Source organism: Saccostrea cucullata, unplaced genomic scaffold, assembly GCF_032062105.1.
Source record: "Saccostrea cucullata isolate Sc308-1 unplaced genomic scaffold, CSIRO_AGI_Scuc_v1 ctg13381, whole genome shotgun sequence".
Lineage (NCBI taxonomy): Eukaryota > Metazoa > Mollusca > Bivalvia > Ostreida > Ostreidae > Saccostrea > Saccostrea cuccullata.
In genome coordinates this window covers 4,279-10,867 of record NW_026919903.1, presented here as the reverse complement: position 1 = coordinate 10,867, position 6,589 = coordinate 4,279, and the positions used below count along the sequence as shown (strand labels likewise).

At 33.2% G+C, this 6,589-nt stretch overlaps 1 long non-coding RNA gene across 1 annotated transcript; it reads right to left on the bottom strand.

The window, feature by feature from the left end:
• Positions 1 to 4,851: 4,851 nt before the first annotated feature.
• Positions 4,852 to 6,067, bottom strand: LOC134240004 (uncharacterized). The gene is made up of 3 exons (XR_009986336.1): positions 5,977 to 6,067; positions 5,250 to 5,300; positions 4,852 to 4,874 (listed from the first exon to the last, which is right to left on the bottom strand). It is a non-coding gene; the product is annotated as an uncharacterized LOC134240004 (long non-coding RNA).
• Positions 6,068 to 6,589: the final 522 nt, after the last annotated feature.

The following is a 6,589-nucleotide window of genomic DNA, read 5'->3' as shown; positions in this document are numbered from 1 at the left end:
GTAAGTAATATTACCTAATGAGTATTACTTAGAAATTTCTTGTCTTGATGTTTTTATGGTCGCATTTATTCTAAAATCATTGTTATTCGAACTCTGTGTGACAGAGGAATGGCGGACCAAAATAAACACATGGCCTCAGGAAGACACCCATATGAAAAATCAAATTTTCAAGAATTTTGGATAATGACAAGAAAAAAACAAAACAAATGGTTGTAGCCATATTATCAATGAATCAAACTAACTCCATTTTCAATGCATTTTTTATCTCATGAATGCTGTAGCTGCGCAGTTCTAACATATTTAAATTTTCTTCTAATTAAGACAAAATAAACTTAATTGTTTACTAATTTTGGTCTCTAACAGTAGGTAATTAGTGCATTAGCACTTTGAGTAACTTTGAGCTAGTTTAGTAGAGTATTAAGCGCATTCTTGGTATGTCTTAGTTTACACCAGGCTAGATCCAATATGGCTTGTACATCCCCCTTAACGTCGAAATAAAATAAAAGCGCCAAGAATGTTTTTTTTTTTTAAATTTAAATGAAGCTATCATAACTATTTAATAGATCAGTCCAAAGAAAAGGCGTGAATACTTACTGTGGCGTTTGGCGCGATATTATGAATGCTTTTTATAATTCTTAGACAGGTGAACTCTTGCAAAAGTATACACAAGTATATTTAGAGCAGTACTCCCAAAAGCTTAATGGTTAGCACGTTGGGGATAAAAAAGTAAAAAAAAAGAAGCGCATTCACGTTGGCGACATGGGTTCAATCCTCCTTGTGACCAAAATTTTGAATCTCTTTTCACCTCGATTTTACGTGGGTTTCTTTTCCTGAATCGGACGGAAGACCTCTCGTTGCTCGCAACGAGATCGTATCTAGTTATTATTATTATTAAGGTCTTTCGTCTCCAACGGAAGACCTTATTGTTTTCGTTCGGTTTCTTTTTCCCTATTATTATTTTTCTTACCGATTTTGTGCACGCGATTTCTCGGAAACGGCTCGTCGATTTTCATCAAACTTTCAGATCTGATAGATATTCATCTGAACCTTGTCGGAAATTTTCGTCGTCGATGACGTCACTTCCGGTCGTGAGATATGGACGATTTTCTGATTTTTAGAGGGTCGGCTTGTCCTGAGATCTCCTCCTAAACGACTGAAGATATCGACTTGAGATTTTCAGTGTAGGTAGAGGAAGGATAGTAGATGTGACATTTTGCATATAGACCTTTCCTGGTAAAAAGGCATCGACGCTCGCCTGGGCTCGAAAAATAGGTTCATACGCATCTCGCAAAAATTGATACGTTTTCTTTTATATCTTTTTAGTTGTTAATATTTTGTTAAGACGTATATTATAAAAGATGTGCAATATAGTAAGACCTTTCATTTGGTATCAAGAAAAAAGGAATAGCCCATCAAATTAGGGGCATAGAGGGACCAAAAGTCTCTCGTCTTTAATTCTTTATTGATAAATATTTTGTGATACATTACTACAGCAAAGATATTCAACTTAACGATTTGCAACAAAATATACTAAAAATCTCATCATATGTTACGTAATAAAGGGTCACAGGGGGCTAGAATGCTAAATCTTTGTGACGCTTTATATCTCAAAAAGCGTGAATATTTTGATGAGCAATACTGAACAAAAAATAGTCAGAATAATGTTCTAAACAATATGCATTCTTTTAAGTTTTGTAAAACGGCCCCAATAAGGACTTGTAGGGGTGGCCCCTAAATATTTCCATTTAGGATATCTGTACGACGAAAAGAAATCTCTGAGTAGGTGTGAACAAAATGTCGTATAAATTACAAGACCTTTTCATTTGATATGAGAAAAAGGATCGACTCCTCAGATCAGGGGCTCCGGCAGAAGGGGAAAAAAGTCTTGAACTTTAACTCTTTCATGTACAATATTCATCTTAACGAATTGCAACAATATATGTTACTGATGTTACGTGATCGGGATGAGCAAAGAGGTCAGAATTGCTAAATTTTTGACGCTTGAGTATCTCGAAAAGGGGTGATATTTTGATAAGCAATATTTCAAAAAAGATAGTCAAAATAATGTATGTTTTAAACATTATGCATACTTTTATTTTTTGTGAAATGGCCCCAATAAGGACTTGTAGGGGTGGCCCCTAAATTTTCCCATTCAAGATATCTCTCCAACGGAAAGTGATTCTAGGACATGGACATGGTTCTTCTTCATACATAGTCCTCTTTAAGTTCTTTCTTTTTCTTTAATAATTGATTAATGGTTTCCTTTTTTTAAGGACTTCCATCCCTAATGGGACCTAATTCCGTACCCTTAAATGTCTGTCAGATACATAATACACTGATATTATATTAAAGCATTTGTCTAGTGGAAAAGGATTGCCCGTGAGAAAGATTTAAAAATGTCATTAATTAATCAGTAGTTAATTAACAAAAATTGCATTGAAGTCTATGGGGAAAAACGTTTTTTCAAAATAAAAATTCAAATAATTTGAATAATCAATAAATCCTGCGGTGGAAAGATGCATTGAAACATTAAAAATAGAATGGCAATTGAAAACAATTTTTTTACCAGCTAAATTTTTTTAATTGATTGTTTTTATTAATTAAAATAAAGGAAATAACTCTCACCAAAACTCAAGGTCATAAATTAGGACACATCCCACTATACATGCTAATAGTAATAAATGGGAAAAATGTCTAAATAAACTGAGTATTCAGTGCTTACATATCATTTATGTTCTAATTTCACTGAATTTTTTCCCATTGGGGATTGAATACCTTAATTTGTAAATATTCTTAATATCTCTAAATCTCTGTTTTAATCATTATCATAGTATATAGTATCGTTCTTATTTTAAAAGCTTTGTGTTCGCAAAAGACATATTAATTTATTTAAAAATTATTTAATCAGTTAATTAATCCATATACCTAACACTTTACGTTTACTGATGTTTATATCAGATAGAAAAAAATGCAATATTTCATTATATAGTTATAAGAGTAACATTGATTCAGGAGATAACGTATTCACTTTACAATTTAAAAATACTGTTAAAACGAAGACTAGATTGATCTATGAATCACCCAGCACAAGTAAGTCCGGGGACAAGGGTAATTATGAACCCCTATTAAAATTTTTCACTGCAGTATACGTAATTTTCTTGAAAGTTTTAAGAAATGCATCTTGAGAAATTTATTTCATTATAGAAAAAGTTCCTGAAATTTTCAAAGAATTTCTGTACATCGATCAAAAAGATATCCATATCAACAAAATCCGGAACAATTCGGCAATTTAAAAAGTACCAGTCATACCGCTGCCTTGGGAGTCAGCAGACCAAGAAATACCGCTGCCTTCACTCGTTCAACCAGCACCTTGTACGTTTTCTCCCGCACCTCCCTCACTCACCACCCAGAGGGTCTGGTAAAGATACGTATTATTGTTTGTAATGCCAACTAGGTTTACCGAAATTCTGTAAGCTTTGGATTGGCTGAAAGAACACACCTATACGATTTAAATGAATGCTTGATAAATCAGCAGAAAAATAACTTAAAGATGTTAAAATTTTGTGTCTAAAAGTTAAAGATGTTAGATAGGAATTATTTACGGAAATGCCCACCAGTTATAGGTAAGTGTGTTTTTATCATGTCTTGCAAATATTCTGTACGAAAGCAAAAGTGAAAGTAGTGTAGCCCTACCTGCGTAATACACATTCCTTCGATTGATATTGTAATTTCTCGTTTGGAGTCCCAAATTAAAGATTAGTTTATTAATATAAAGTCACAACCCAGAACAAAAAAGACGCTTAACATTTGTTTTCAATGTAGATTTTCCGCAACTTCCATGGAATTCCAAAGCATATTCCATGGAATTCCATGGAATTTTTGTTCCGCGGAATTCTTTAGAATTCTCCGGAGTATTGGGACGGAACTTTTTTTGGAATGATTTGGAATTTTGAATCTAGCCTGGAAAAGAGTGGAACAATGCCAGAATGGAAATTTGCGGAGGAAATCCGTGGAATTCCAGGATATTTGTAAATCTAAGGAATTCCATGGAAATCCATGGAATTCCAGGATTCCAAATTCCAAATACATGTACAAAGAAAACTGAAATAATTAGTGCCAAATAATTACAAAAAAAAAACCGACAACATCACAATGTTTCATAGATCAAATCTATATTTTCAAAATAAAAAATTAATTGTTTCTTTTACAATGTTTTTTGAGACAAATATTGCATATGATATAACTCTCAGATGTACAATATAAGCACACTTTCATAAAATATTCTCACGGAAAGTATTTTACATAAAAGGGTATTTACAGAGAAAATATGATTACCGGAGAATCTGTCATTTTGGTTAAATTAATGATAATCATGTTATGATATACATGAATTTAGTAAACTCCAGTCTGCATTTTCTAAAATAAGAAGTAAGTTTTAATAAATGAAATTGGCTATGGAATTGGAATAGTCATTGAGACCTCAACAAAGTATACATTTACAATGAACTGCCAGTGGCTTATCATTCTTATGTACTGGTACAAAGTTATTGACTAGAGTGACAAACACATGTATTACATGCAAAAAATATGTACTACACAACTATATTGATACAATGATCCCATAAAATTAACAGATGCTATTTCCCCCCCAACGTACGTGCCAAAGATCCCAATTAATGAAGATCCAAAACTTCTGACGTGTTTGCTAGAGAATCACTTCCTCACTGATATTCTATGAAATTAGTAAATGGTTATGTTAGAAGGTTGACAGTTAATTGGTGTCACGAACGGATTCACTTTCAGTACGAAGGCTCATAAAGTTCGATGTTGATCATTCCAACAGACACTTCAAACTTTCGATCCTTACACGATTTCTGAAAGAAAAAGATGACCATTAAGATGCATCATTATTGATATCCATTTAAATATATGACAAACAATAAACAAAAGCTATACAATTGATTTTTTTTGACCTGGCAAATCAGTTTACTATGGAATATGAATTAATTCACCATCTTGCAATTTTTTGTTTAAATTAGGATTAATTCTGATGAATGTATAAATGTGAAAAGTTTATAGATGACAGACAACATCAGGCACTGATTAAAAAACTCACTTAGGCCTTAAAATGGTTCAGGTAAGCTAAAACAAAAAGGTTTGAGCTCAAGCTCAATGCCTGACTAACACTGAAAAAGATACTTTCAATTTATGTGATTTTATTGATTTAAAAAATAATTCAGAAATCTTACCCTTATGTTTTTCTTTTCATACACCTCTTGTCCTTGTGAGCACCCGGATTCCTGTAAAATGCATGTATACTTCATATTAGATGATTGCTATTTGATCTAAAGTAATTAGGCATGTCTGTGCAGTTTTCATGTTTAGATTACCTGTCAGAATGCATTGTTATTAATTATTTGAATAAGAAATTTAAGCGTGTTAAGAATATAAACCTTTAAATTTTGTTTACTTGGCAAAGTTGCAATAATTTTTTAAATAGCGAGCACAGCGAGCGTCGTGAAGCGAGCTCAATATACTATTATAACGTGTATGAACGGAGGAAATTTGGGTTGAAATCTTCACGTCGTTCCAAGAAATTTTTATCTCACAGCGTGAAAAAATTCCAAACTCCCAATAATCCTTTGCGGCGAAGAGTCAACAGGACTTTTTATTTGACGTCATACTTTCGTCACTTAAACGGCTCAGGTATTTTGGATTTTGTAGGAAACTTCCGAAAATTCAGAATCTCTATCCCGATGCCTGGGAAGTGGGAATTGACTTGTTATTCTGTTCTTCTTTTTTAATGAACTGAGGAAAGGCAGTGCAAGTAAAATCTGTATAAAGGATTTTGAAAGTAAATAACTGCGCTTGCCCCAACGGTCGCACCGTAGAACACAATATTATGCTAATAGACATGGATTAATAAAATCAGAGTTAGTTAACTTGGTTTGAGTGATAATTTGAGCTCGTTCTCACCATATTCACAAGCCTAATGACTGACTGGCTAAGCATCTACATCCACCAAGTTATCAAACGCCAGCGCTGAGGGGATCATCTCAGGCACAATGCAGCAACAGCTATAAAATAATTAAAATAAGAACTGAAAATGATCACGAACACACCTTAAAATATATATAATTAATTACATTGTACATCATACTCTGTAAATGTTATCTTGACTTGAACAAAGGAACGTATAGGTAAAATTCTTTACATAAGTTCGATCCCAAACGAGGACATTCGGGTTAAAATCCATGATTTTAATGAGATGTTTAGAGTTTTTAAATAATTATTACAAAATTGAAATAGTGCACTAACGATTACACCGTCGGGCAGTTTATGTGTGGTGCCCAGACTAATGAACAGTAGCATAAGCGTTCTTCATTCAAGGACACATAAAATACTGTACAATATTGTACCTACCGGTTCTTAAAATGTCTTCATCTTCTTCCATCTAAAGCTAACCATGATTCCCCTGTTCTAGACACACTCTTTCCAACTTTCCTTCTGTGCAACATCAACATCGCATTCGATATTTTTGAATTTCGGCTTGTTGTTTAAATTAATTGTTCATCGAGCCCGACTTCGA